The sequence below is a fragment of the Canis lupus genome, chromosome 17 (genome assembly GCF_048164855.1).
Source record: "Canis lupus baileyi chromosome 17, mCanLup2.hap1, whole genome shotgun sequence".
Lineage (NCBI taxonomy): Eukaryota > Metazoa > Chordata > Mammalia > Carnivora > Canidae > Canis > Canis lupus.
Genome location: NC_132854.1, coordinates 2,563,326 through 2,577,062, shown reverse-complemented (window position 1 = coordinate 2,577,062; position 13,737 = coordinate 2,563,326). Strand labels below are relative to the sequence as shown.

The 13,737-nt window shown below is 48.0% G+C and overlaps 1 protein-coding gene and 1 long non-coding RNA gene across 3 annotated transcripts in view; one reads left to right on the top strand and one right to left on the bottom strand.

The window, feature by feature from the left end:
* The first annotated feature begins 268 nt into the window (after positions 1–268).
* Positions 269–4,599, top strand: LOC140607827 (uncharacterized). 2 transcript variants are annotated; one of them, XR_012009734.1, is made up of 6 exons: positions 269–781; positions 2,759–2,889; positions 2,993–3,221; positions 3,672–3,785; positions 4,108–4,204; positions 4,436–4,599. It is a non-coding gene; the product is annotated as an uncharacterized lncRNA (long non-coding RNA). The 2 variants fall into 2 exon arrangements; XR_012009733.1 differs by lacking the exons at positions 4,108–4,204; positions 4,436–4,599 and having other exon boundaries at positions 3,672–3,934.
* A 6,909-nt stretch (positions 4,600–11,508) lies between these two features.
* Positions 11,509–13,737, bottom strand: part of CARS2 (cysteinyl-tRNA synthetase 2, mitochondrial) — a 69,242-nt gene continuing 67,013 nt past the window's right edge. The window contains exon 19 of the transcript XR_012009730.1: positions 11,509–12,473. The gene's annotated coding sequence lies outside the window, so the exon portion shown is untranslated. The remainder of the gene's footprint in view (positions 12,474–13,737) is intronic.

Below are 13,737 nucleotides of genomic sequence, written 5' to 3'. Positions count from 1 at the left end.
CACATTAGACTCTCCTCAGGGAGCCTGATTCTCCCTCTGCCTGTGTCTCTGCCTCTCTCTCTCTCTCTCATGAATAAATAAATAAAATCTTTAAAATTGAAATTTAATTGAAAATTGAAATCGTATCTCCTTGCACCATACAAGATTTACTGGCTTTCTGGGGATACAGGAGGAAGTGTGGTTCAGAAAGGATGCTCAAATGGCCAGATTGTGGCTCTAAGATTCTGAGGTGATGTCATTAGTGACATCATAGTGGCACTTGGTCCAGCTCTCCTATGATAGTTTGGAACAACTACTGTTTGATGAAGGTGAAACTACAGAAAATAAACGTTGCCATATAAAACTGCAGGCACCTGAGCTTTGGTGACCTAAAAATGATGATTTCATGTGATCCAACCATCAACTTGGTGAATTTAACTATTTCCCTACATGATGTTCATTGGGTTGGTTTAAACATATTTTCTCTCAGCCACTGAAGTTAAAAGAGCTTAGGCTTAGCCTGTTATCTCACATGCCAGCATCCCCCCCAGAAATGACAAGGGCCAGTGATCGCACTCAGCTGCACTTTAGGAGTAGTTTCTTAAAAGCACCAACCCTGTTGGCCCCTGAAAACAAAGTCAGAATCTCTGGAGACTGGGGCTTGGACAGCAGGTCTTTTGTTGTCGTTGTTATCAACTCTACTAAGGTATAATTGGCAGACAGCAAACTGTTCATTTTTAAAGTGCTGAGCTGGAGAAGTTTGACAAATGTGTTCACTTGTGGGACCATCACAACACTCAAGGTAAGGAACCTATCACCCCAGAAGCCTCCTTGTGCCCCTTTGTCATCTGTCCCTTCTGCTAGTCCTACTCACTGTATCCTCAGGGAATCCCTGATCTTCTATCACTGTAGATCTGTGTATGGTTTCCAAAATTTTATACACATAGAATGATGCATTGTGTATGCATTTTGTCTGCCTTCTCCCACTCACTCAGCAGAAGTTGTTTGTGTTATTGTATGTATAAATAAATTGCTTTTTCTTATTGCTGTGTAGCAGTCCACTGCATGGATATACCAGTTTATTTATCCACTCATGTGTTGGAAATTTGGGTTATCACCACTCTTTGGCTGTTAACGAGTCAAGCCATCATGACCATTCAAGCACAAGTCTCAGTGTAGACATGTGCTTTGATTTCTGTTGGGCAAATACCCAGAAATCAAATATCTGGGTCACCTGGCAGGTATGTTTAACTTTGTAAGAAACTGTCAAGCTGGGACACCTGGGTGGCTCAGCAGTTGAGCGCCTACCTTGGGCTCAGGGCGTGATCCTGGGATCCAGAATCGAGTCCCGCATTGGGCTCCCTGTGGGAAGCCTGCTTCTCCCTCTGCTTATGTCTCTGCCTCTCTCTGTGTGTCTCTCATGAATAAATAAATAAAATCTTTAAAGAAAAATATCAAGCTGCTTTCCAAAGTGTGTGTTTCACAATATGTTCCCATGAGCAGGATACAAGAGTTCTAGTTTCTTCACATCCTTGCCAATCCTGAGTATGGCGGTCTTCGTGATTTTAGTTCTCTTCATGGGTAGGTAGTGGTATCCCACTCTGGATTAGATTTGCATTTCCCTAAAGGCTCATGCTGTTGAGCAGCTATTCAAATCTTTGCACAGGTGGTGGTATCTTAGAAAATCACACCCCCCCACCCCCAGATGGTTCTACTGTGCAGCAATGGTTGACAGCTACCAAGACTCCTCCATTACTGTGATGCCCAGCCTGTCTCCCTCCTGGTGAGGGTAGTAACGGGTTTATGGAGAGGGTGAATCCTCATCCAGAGTCCTGAGGACCTTTCTTGGGCTAACTTCAGCACAGATCCTTTGAGGGTTTTAAGTGTGGATTCCACAAAGATTCTTTTTTTTCTCTAAGATTTATTTATTTGAGAGAGAGAGGTGGGGGCAAGGGGCAGAGGGAGAGGGAGAGAGAGAATCTCAAGCAGACTGCATAGACGCCCAGCACAGAGCCCAACATGGGGCTCGATCTCATGACCCTGAGATCATGACCTGAGCCAAAATCAAGAGTTGGACGCTTAGGTGACAGAGCCCCCCAGGAGCCTCTCCCCTGAGATTCTTTAAGGGGACTCTGCAGTGAGGGTTCCAACACAAGGCTTTCCCCCTGATAGGCATTTGGAGGCTGTGTGCTCTGGGTCAGCTCTGGGCTTGAGTTCATGAGGACTGCGGCTGCTGTCCTAGACCTGCCCAGAGGAGAAGCTGAGGCCTGCAGTGTGTGGAAGTGGGGCCAGTGGGAGGAAGAAGGAGAGGGACTGTGGGGTCAGCTTCTCATCCCTGCCCCTCCTGACACGAGGCTCAGGATGTGAAGCTAAGCTGCCTATTATGGGTTCAATTGTTCCCCCAAAAAAGATATATTGAAGTCCTAGCCCCTAGGACCTCAGAATGGGACCCTTAGGTCTTTGCGGATGTGATTATTTGAGATGAGAGGAATCCACAGCAACCCCGGGCTGAAGGACTGTGTGCAAACAGGCTCCTTAGGGACCCACCTTGTAGTATCCATAAGCCCCAGCTGACCAAGGGCTCTATACACCCCGACACAGGTACCTGTACCTCCTCCCTTCCCCAATAGCTACAGCCCCCACCACCCCTCCGGGTGGATGGCCTCTGCCCTGCTGCCCTACTGCCCTACTGCCCTGTCCATGCTGCCTGCCCTGCTGCCCTGCCCACTGCTCACTGCAGTGTCCTCAATAAACTTTTATCTCCGTCGTGCTGCCTCAGCTGAGTTCTTCCACCACCATCCCGCCAGCCCCCTGGATGCCCCACAGAGAACGAGGAAGACGGGGAGTGTCAGTCACCAGCCAGGGAGTGCCAAGGAGTGCCAGCCGCAGCAGAGCCCAGACAGGCAAGAAGTGAGTCTCCTTGGGTCTCTGAGGAGCTGAGCCCTACAGACCCCTTGATCTCACACCTCCAGCCTCCAGAGCCCTGGGCAGACAAACTTCTCTGTCGTTTCAGGTCACCACCCTGTGGCCTTTCACCAGGGCAGCCTGAGGACACACAGCCATGGCCTCAGGCCTGGTGGCTCCAGCCTGGGGCGCAGGCCTGGGTCAATGGGCTCCTGGACCCTGGGTGAGGAGGGTGTGGGCCAGAAGAGTCTGGGCCCACGTGGCTCCTTCCAGGCTGATGCCTCACTAGCCTTCTCTTTATAAGGCTTCATTGTTTCCAGAACTGGTTTAAGTACAAGGTACGGTTTCAAACATCAACCATTATTTAAAACATAACGAAGCAAAAATAAAAAATACTTTAGATTGCATTACCCAGAAAGAAACTGGTGTTACTTAGTGTACTAGAAAGATCTTTCCAGATATTTCCTGAGTGCATGCCAATACGTTTGCAGGAAGTCTTAGAGGCAGCGCCCCCCCCCACCCTCACCCCCCCCCCCCCCCGCCTTAGTGGTACTGGGGTGTGAGTGTTGCGTTATTTGGGGACGTTGTTAGAATGAGCGTCCTTGTGTATATTTCTTTTGATTCTGTGGGAGTAAGCCCTCAAACACCGGGAAGTGGGATTGCCTAACCTCTGCCCCATTTTCATTGTTTTCTACAAAATTGCAAAACCAATGCGTGCTCATTTTTTTAAATCAAATATTGCATAAGGAGGCAAAGTAAAAATGAAACCCATTCCATGCTATTCCCAGGGGTGATTCCTGTAAACAGTGGAGAAGAGTTTTAATGAAGCAAGTTTGGATTTCAATCTTTATTCTCGGGACACCTGGGCAGCTCAGCGGTTGAGCATCTGCCTTCGGCTCAGGGTGTGATCCCAGGATCCTGGATCGAGTCCCACATCCCGCTCTTTGCAGGAAGTCTGCTTCTCCCTCTGCCTAAGTCTCTGACTCTCTCTCTCTCTCTCTCTCTCTGTGTGGCCTCTCATGAATAAGTAAATAAAATCTTAAAAACAAAATCTTTTTTCTCTCTCACTAAATCTGTGACCACGGGAAGGCTCTTACTGTGTTTAGTGCTCAATTTTCTCATCCAAGATGAAGCTCGTGCCTGCTCTCCTCTTCTCATGGGGTTTAGGACATCTAAATAAAATATATGTGAAATGAAGATTCATAAAAAAGTATGTGCCCGCAGGTCACGATGGGCATCGACGACCATAGAAGATCTGAAACCTTCATAGCACCCCTTCCAGAAAGAAGACAATTGGCTTGAAAATAAACAACAAATGGAGGTTAGAGAACCCCTGTGACTGTATGTTTGTACTGAATTCCTCCCAGATTAAGGAGGAAGGTTGGTGGAAGCAGCAGTTAGCAGCACAGAACTGAAGGTCAGCGAGCAGGGAGTGAGGTCCCCTGGGGGGTGATGCCCCAGGGGCCAGACCCTGAGGGGAGTCAGACTTTCCCCAGCCTTGATTTAAAAGGAAGAAATACTAAACAGAACTAATATAAGAGTTTATTTTTAGGGGCACCTGGCGGGCTCAGTCAGTAAAGTGTTCAACTCTTGGGGCAGCCCCAGTGGCACAGAGGTTTGGTGCCGCCTGCAGCCTGGGGTGTGATCCTGGAGACCCGGGATCAAGACCCACGTCCGGCTTCCTGTATGGGGCCTGCTTCTCCCTCTGCCTGTGTCTCTGCCTCTCTCTGTCTCTATGAATAAATAAAAAAACAATCTTAAAAAAAAAAGTGTTCAACTCTTGATTTTAGGGTTGTCAGTCCAAGCCCCACACTGGGTGCAGTGCTTACTAAGAAAAAAAAATGTAATAATCGATCAATAAAAATGCCTGCTTCAATACAACCTGGATAGAGATCCCTGGGTGGCTCAGTGGTTTAGCGCCTGCCTTTGGCTCAGGGCGTGATCCTGGGGTCCCAGGATTGAGTCCCGCATCGGGCTCTGTGCATGGAGCCTGCTTCTCCCTCTGCCTGTGTCTCTGCCTCTCTCTCTCTGTGTCTCTCATGAATAAATAAATAACACCTTTAAAAAACAACAACAATACAACCTGGATATTTATATTAACATAGCCCACTGATTTTAAAAAGAAAAAAAGTTTAATTTTAAAAATTGAAAGAGGAACAATAAAATACATTTATTTGTTTTAAAATATTTTATTTATTGGGACACCTGGGTGGCTCAGTGGTTGAGCGTCTGCCTTTGGCTCAGGGCGTGATACTGGGGACCTGGGATTGAGTCCCACATCGGGCTCTCTGCAGGGAGCCTGCTTCTCCCTCTGCCTATGTCTCTGCCTCTCTCTCTCTCTGTGTCTCATGGATAAATAGAACATGAAAGACTCCTAACTCTGGGAAACGAACTAGGGGTGGTGGAAGGGGAGGTGGGCGGGGGGTGGGGGTGACTGGGTGATGGGCACTGAGGTGGGCTCTTGACGGGATGAGCACTGGATGTTATTCTATATGTTGGCAAATTGAACACCAATAAAAAATAAATTTATAAAAAATATTTTCAAAATTATTTATTTATTTATTTTAAAAGATTTTATTTATTTATCCATGAGACACACACACACACACACACACACACACACACACACAGAGAGGCAGAGACATAGGCAGCAGAAGAAGCAGTTTCTTTGCAGGGAGCCCAATGTGGAACTTGATCCTGGGACCCCAGAATCACACCCTGAACCGAAGGCAGACACTCAACCATTGAGCCACCCAGGTGCCCCCAACAAAGTCTATTTAAATAAAGCACAAGGAAATATCAAAATAACAAAACTTGATAAAAAAAAAAAAAAAAGAAACAACAGAAAGGATGAACAAAATCAAAACCACTTGGGAAAACAGCCGGAGAAAGGCAGTGCTGCGAAACCACATGAGAACCATCTCCTTCTCTCTGGTTGGCATAGATGGGATCCTGCACTTGAGTCAGGAAGGTTGGCTCTCGCCCCAGGTCTGGAGGTGACCTACAGAGGACGGTTCCATTCTGCTTGATGATTTTGTAAGTGATGTAATCCTGGCCTCTAAGCTGTGAGACAGACTTCTGAGAACAGGTTCTCTGCTCTGAGAGAGATGCCAGTGGGTGTAGGCCAGCCAGTACGCGACCCCCAGAGCTGCAGAAGCCTTGGGAGCCTGAGGACATCTTGCCCGAACAGAGCCTACACATTGAGAAGGGCAGGGTGGAGAGATGGAGAGAACCCGAGTCTTCACGATGCTGTGTGGGCTGACACTAGATGGCCCAGTGGGGTGAGCAATGGTCCAGTTTTCCCCGGGCTCTTTGAGTTATACCAGAGCTCCCCAGCTCTGCACTCGGCATTGTACCAAGGGTTGTACATCTCCTGTTTGCTCTCCTCCTCACAATGATTTTTTTCTTAAACTTTTTATTTTGAGATGGTTGTGGATTCACATGTAGTTGAGAGGAGTAATACAGAAAAATCCTATACACTCTTTACCCAATTTTCCCCAATGGTGACATCATATGAGACTGCAGTGAGACATCACAACCAAGATAGTGATGCTGAGACAGTCAAGTATAGGATACTCCCTTCCTTGCCCTTGGACAGATACCCCACCTCCGATCCTCCCAACCCCTCTGAACCCCTGGCGACGGCTGATCTGTCCTCCATCAGTGGCTATGATCAAGCCACTTCAAGCACGTTACAGAAATGAAATCCATAGCATGTAACCTTTTGGGATTGGGTTTTTCCACCCAGGTTAATTTCCTGGAGACTCATCTAGGTTGTTGCCCGTATCGACAATGTAACTCTCTTTACTGCTGATTGCTATTCTGTGGTGTGGATGGGTTGGGATTTGTGTGTCCATTCCCTTGCCAAAGCACATCCAGCTCCTTCTCGCTTTTGGCCACTAGGACTAAGGCTGATATGAACGTCCGTGTGCAGACAATCATTTCATTTCCCGATAAGGGACCCTGAATGCAGCTGTTGAAATGAGGTAGCTGCAGAGTTAGGCAGGTTAGTCTTCATTTCTTTGCTGAGAAGGCCTACACTCATGGGAAAAATTAAAGTATCAACAGTAAGTGAACCACGTCTGCTTTTTCTCGGGTGAATCGGTGTTTTGCGAATTTGATTGGAGAAGGCAGAGGAAGACTGTTATCCACCAAGGATAACAGATACAGGGGCTGGTTGAGCAGAGGGGCTTAGCTCCTACGGCGGATGAGCCTGCACATCTTAAGCACAGAGGATATCCGTGGCATGAGGTCACCTGGCTTCTGATCAGGGGATATCATCTAGCCATTCTTCAGGTGGAGAAAAACATCAATTAAAGAAAGAAGAGGGTATTTTTAAAAAAAAGAGTAAGAGAGATATTGGTTTGAATATCATTTGGGACTTGCTCTATATAAATTTTTGATTACTTTTAACCCCCAACCACATTACTGCTCCTCTTAGAGGACACTAAAATGGTTATTTTATTTTTTTAAAGATTTTATTTATTCATTGGACAAAGAGAGAGACAGACAAGCAGGGGGAGGGGCAGAGGGGGAAACAGACTCCCCACTGAGCAAGAAGCCTGATGTGGGGCTTGAACCCAGGACTCTGGGATCATGACCTAAGCCGAAGGCAGATGCTTAACCCACTGAGCCACCCAGGTGCCCCTAAAATGTTATTTTAAAGTAACAAAGGAGGGACATCTGGGTGGCTCAGTGGTTGAGTGTTTGCCTTTGGCTCAGGGTCGTGATCCCAGAGTCTCAGGATCGAGTCCCACATTGGGCTTCTTGCAGGGAGCCTGCTTCTCCCTCTGCTTCTCCCTCTGCCTACCCCCTCTCTCTGTGTCTGTCATGAATAAATACATAAAATCTTTTTTTAAAAAAGTAACAAAGGAAATATAAGCAAGTGTATTACTAGATCAAATATATGTTTTTTGACAAAAATATCAAAAGTTATCTAACTTCATCTTTTGGTGATAAAAACTCTGTGATCCAAAAAGTTTAGGGTGGCTCTCCCAAATGCTTAAGACTATTGCTTAGGACTAGAACTTTTATTTTTTTTTAACTTGTATTTATTTATGATAGTCACAGAGAGAGAGAGAGGCAGAGACACAGGCAGAGGGAGAAGCAGGCTCCATGCACCGGGAGCCCGATGTGGGATTCGATCCCAGGTCTCCAGGATCACGCCCTGGGCCAAAGGCAGGCGCTAAACCGCTGCGCCACCCAGGGATCCCGGACTAGAACTTTTATATCCAGACTCAAGCTAATATTTTTTCCTTTATGTTATGATTATATGTTTTTTATTAAAAATGTGGGCCTTCTAAAGTCTTTCACTGAGATTAGCACTATTAAGAAGAGCCAATTGGAGGCACCTGGGTGGCTCAGTTGGTTAAGCATCTGCCTTCAGCTCAGGTCAGGATCGCAGGGTCCTGGGATTGAGCCCCACATCGGGCTCCATGCTCAGTGAGGAATTTGTTTCTCTTTCTGCCTTTCGCTCTCTTTCTCAAATAAACAAATAAATAAATAAGTAAATAAGTAAGTAAATAAATAAATAAATAAATAAAATCTTAAAAAAAAAGAGAGAGAAGAGTCAATCACTTCCCTTATTTGTGGCTGATACCTAATACAGAAGTGCTTCTCAGATGCACTTCCTCTTAGCCTCACCTTCTGAACAGGGATCAGTAAGGTGGATTTCATGATCTCAGATTCAGTGCAGGGTGCCTCCGTTTGGAATACAGGGAGAAAGGATGGCGAAATAGTCTCTTGAGTTATACGTAGGAGAAAGTAAGAATACCCAATAATAATAATAAAAAAAGAATACCCAATAGAGGGCCACCTGCAACTGTGACAAATATGAGAAGTGCATTCATCGTTTGAGTTTTTGATAAAGATTTTGTTCACCAGCCCCATCAAACTGACCTACGAGAAGAGGTTGTGGTGAAATTACAGGGTGAAGTACAACATTGGACAACGGCCTCTCCCGGGGTCACCATGGCAACCCTCCCACTGATGCTGTGCCAGAGGACAGAGGAGAGCGTTCTCTGCCCCGGCTAAGCAGATCAATAGCAGTATCAACATTTCAATTGATTATTTTTTTTAATTTTTATTTATTTATGATAGTCACACACACACACAGAGAGAGAGAGAGGCAGAGACACAGGCAGAGGGAGAAGCAGGCTCCATGCACCGGGAGCCCGATGTGGGATTCGATCCTGGGTCTCCAGGATCGCGCCCTGGGCCAAAGGCAGGCGCCAAACCGCTGCGCCACCCAGGGATCCCTCAATTGATTAATTTTTTAAAAGATTTTATTTGACAGAGAGAGAGAGCACAAGCAGGGGGAATGGCAGGCAGAGGGAGAAGAAGAAGCAGACTCCCCACTGAACAGGGAGCCTGACATGGGACTTGATCAGAGGACCCTGGGATCATGACCTGAGCTGAAGGCAGATGCTTAATTGACTGAGCCACCCAGGCGCCCCCTTGTGTTTTTAAGAAAGATACTGAATCGGGATCCGTGGGTGGCGCAGCGGTTTGGCGCCTGCCTTTGGCCCAGGGTGAGATCCTGGAGATCAGGGATTGAGTCCCACGCGGGCTCCTGGTGCATGGAGCCTGCTTCTCCCTCTGCCTCTCTCTCTCTCTCTCTCTGTGTGACTATCATTTAAAAAAAAAACTGAATCATAGCAATCTAAAATTTAAAACAGATGACTTAATTTTATGGAAATGATAGAAACCTTTATGCTTCTGCGTTTCAAACAAGCCCCCAGAGAAGCCAAACCTACCTGAGCCTGACTGTCTTTTTCTTAAGTCTGAAAATAAAGATTTGCTGATCCTGGAAAAAAATTTTTTACTTTTCCTTCTGGCTATATCCCTTAATCATATTCATCTTCGTTGCAAAGCTAAAAATAATAGGTAAGATATCACAAGAGATAGTTTTCGAAAGGAAGGATGATCTACCAGTTACCGCTGGGTGTGCTGAGCAGCTGCTCCCACTGCGGTAATTAAATTAATAGGAATGCAAATCCCTTGTCAGTGTTCTATTAATTACGGTCCCCTCGTGCTCACTAAAAAAATTAGATTATTTCAGCTTTAATGATTTTTCAGATTTTGTGGGTGAATGTTAAAAAATGTATTTACAGGTCTTCTGTAATATTATCCAATGTGCTGTTTCACCTTTGGACCAGTGAAAGATCTGGGTTCCAATTGTTCTCTCTTGGATCTATTTCTGAGCCTGGCTAATGAGGACAGCAGCCTGCAGGCCAGGAGCCCAGGAAGGACAGCTGGAATGTGAAGGTCACCCCTCAACTTTGCCAGAGAGATGGGCCAAACGTGTTCTATTTCAGAGGTGATGTTTGGAAAAGAAGTGGGTGCCGCATCTCAGACTGCTTACCTTTCCCTCCTTGTGGTGTTGGCTTTGGAGGAACAATCATAATAATGCCATGAAGCAGGTCAGTGTCCAGTGACCCCCACACTCTCTCCCTTCCTCCCCACCTCCAGGCTGGGGCAGTGCCAACGCCCACTTCACAGCTCCACAGCTGAGTAGGGAATAGTCCTGTTAATTGATCTGCACAACTTCTTTAAGTTTGCACAGATCTCTCCTCCCCCGCCCCCCTCAGGAGAAGGAACTCGCATCCTGCATGCTGTGGGAAGGATTATACCTGAGCATCAGAGATGGCTCTGACTGGGGCCCCTAGATGAGCCACTGAAATGTAAATATTTAAATAGGTTTGCATTTAAAGTATAAAAACGGGAGCACCTGGGTGGCTCAGTGGCTGAGCGTCTGCCTTTGGCTCAGGTCCTGATCCCCGGTCCTGGGATCCAGTCCCACATTGGGCTCCCCATGGGGAGCTCCCTACAGAGAGCCTGCTTCTCCCTCTGCCTCTCTCTCTCTCTCTCTCTCATGAATAAATAAAATCTTAAAAATAAAAAGTATAAAAAAGGGTAAGATGAAAATAAATGAAATAAAATAAAAATTCATGAATTCATATCGGTAATAAACAACTTGGTGGTTAACAAATTTTAAAATTCTGAATAAAATAAAAATTTATCAATTTTTGCTGAGTAAAATTAAAATGCAGGAGTTCATACTGGTGAAAGATAACCTGTTGGCTACCACCTTAGCAAGTGATGGAAGTTAATGAAGTTAATGTCACCAAAACCTGGGCAAACTGACACTGCTTATACAGAAGATCCCAAGTAATCTCAAAGTGTCTGCTAGAACAAATGAGTGAGTTTGGCATGGTCAAAGGATATAATGTCTATATATGCAAATCAATCCTATTGCCATATATGAGGAATGAACAATTACAAATTAAGAAAATAACATTTATAATAGGAAAATAAAAAGCCTAATTGAAGTAGGTTGACAGATTCTAAATCACAAATGTGGTGGTGATTGATGTAGGAAATGTTAGGGTCCAGGAGAAATGGTCGAGAAAGGGGCAGCCCTGGTGGCACAGCGGTTTAGCGCTGCCTTCAGCCCAGGGCGTGATCCTGGAGACCCTGGATGAGTCCCACCACATCAGGCTCCCTGCATGGTGCCTGCTTCTCCCTCTGCCTGTGTCTCTGCCCCTCTCTCTCTCTCTGTGTATCTCTCGTGAATAAATAAATAAAAGATCTTAAAAAAAATGGTCAAGAAAGAATTGAGAAATCTGTGGTGCAAAAAGGTGGTTTTATTACAGCCTGGGGACAGGACCCATGGGCAGAAAGAGCTTCAGGGGGGTCATGAGGGTGACTGATTCCATACTCTAAAGTTGGAGGGGGTAAGGGAGAGCACAAGCCTCCAAGGCATTGTATTTTGGAAACATCACAGGGTCCTGAAAGATTGGGCTTGCCCTGAGCAAAGTGTCAACATGAGGCAGCTGAGCTCCTAGACGAAGGTCACTCTGCCTGTTTCAAGGACCTCTCAGTGGTCTGGAAGTAGTAAGGAAGTTCAATGTTTCTTTTGCCTTTGCTTCCCACATCAGTGATTACATGATTATGTACCTTTGTTCAAACTCATGGAAGTGCACACTTAATCAGTGAATTGTTATGTAAATTATGCCTCAGGAAAGAGAGAGAGAGAGAGAGAGCACCTACCATGTGCCATGTTCCATGCTCTGAGCATATGGTACAGAACAAAACAGACATTTTCCATTGGAGCTAATCTCTATAGTCACGGTGATATAGATGACAACGAATGAATAAATGAGAGAAGAGGTCACATAGTGAAAAGTCCTAAGGAGGAAAAAAAAAAAAAGGCTGGAAGTGGGAGAGGAGGGGTGTGGATCTGTTCAGGAATGGCTGGGCACTGATAAAGCTCATGCTGCATGTGTGTGCCACGTCACTGTCGGGAGGAGCAGGGACATGTTGGGCTGGTTATGCGAAGGGCAAAGAAGTTAAGAGTTGAGAGAGAAGGAGCAGTGATGGGAGACTGAGGTGCACGGGTCACAGCGGGGCTGGAAGGCCTTGGAAGACGACACGGGTTTTACTCCAATACAGAAAGTCTCTGGAGGGCTCAGGGTGGTGAAGGAACAGCAGGCGAGCTGAGGACCCAGGACGAGCTGACACCCTAGGCCCCTGCCCGTCCTGGGTGCGGTGCATGTGACGGTCCTGAGGCTCTCCAGGTCGCCCTAAGGCTGAGGGAAGGGAAAACAAAGGGTTAACTTATAGAGATCACAGTCCTGGCGAGACAGGAGATTCCCTGTTTACTGGTGTCTCAGTGATTTACAAGAAACAAGCATTCTTAACAACAGCCTAACTTCCAGAAGGAAACTCCCAACTGTCTTCATGCTAATGCTTTACTAGAGGGAAAGACAACCTTAACTGGGCGATGGCAAGGCCTCAAAGATCCCGCGGGTCCTCTTGAGCACCCGAGTTCTTTCCCCGACCTCCCCCAGCTCCCAGGATACAATCAGCCGCCCATCCCCCTGGTTAACCAAACCACCATCGGGCACCAGAGATGCCTCGGGAATTTTCTCTTGGTGGTGGGCTCTGGACCCGAAACTGCCTCAGGAGTGGCAGGATCTTTGTGTGTCTGTAGGAGGCAGGGAGGTGCATTCAGAAGGTGTGTTGGTGAGTCGTGTCCCCCGAGACAGGTGTGGGTCCGCACTCCCAGAACTCGTCAGTGTCCCCACAGGTGGAGGTAGGGTCCTTGCAGAATGAATGAATGAGAGAATAGGTCACATAGGTCACATACCCTACCGAGGCAGGGTAAGGGATCCGAGGGCCGTACCGCTGCCGGGCAGGGCTCGTGGCAAGAACGCCCTGCGAGGACGCGGAGGCACCGCACGGAAGGGATGCCCGGGACTGGGGCCCCTCAGCACCCCCCCCCCCCCCCCCCCGCCTGCCCTTCTAGCCTGTGCGCCTGGAAGCAGCCTCCGCCAGGCAGGCCCTCGGGAAGAGGCTTGCGGGAGGGGAAGACGGAAGACGGGCTGCCCTCCAGGCTTCTGACTGCAGCCGCTGGGACGGCGGAGCCCGCTCACCGGCCTCACCGACCAGCTCGGAGTCGGGGCCGGGGGCCTGGCGGGGGCCGCTCAGCCGCGCAGAGCAGCTCGGAGTCGGGGCGGGGGCCTGGCGGGGGCCGCTCAGCCGCACAGACCAGCTCGGAGTCGGGGCGGGGGCCTGGCGGGGGCCGCTCAGCCGCACAGACCAGCTCGGAGTCGGGGCGGGGGCCTGGCGGGGGCCGCTCAGCCGCACAGACCAGCTCGGAGTCGGGGCGGGGGCCTGGCGGGGGCCGCCCGTCCTCCCAGAGCAGCGCCGAGCCCAGGGGCGTCGGCCCGGACGGAACCGGGCTGCGCTGAGGTGCTGCTCCAGGTTCTCCAGCTGCTTCCCGACCGCAACCTGCTCGTTAGCTGCGCAGCGCCCGCCCCGCTTCCCATAACGCCCCAACCCCACAACGGG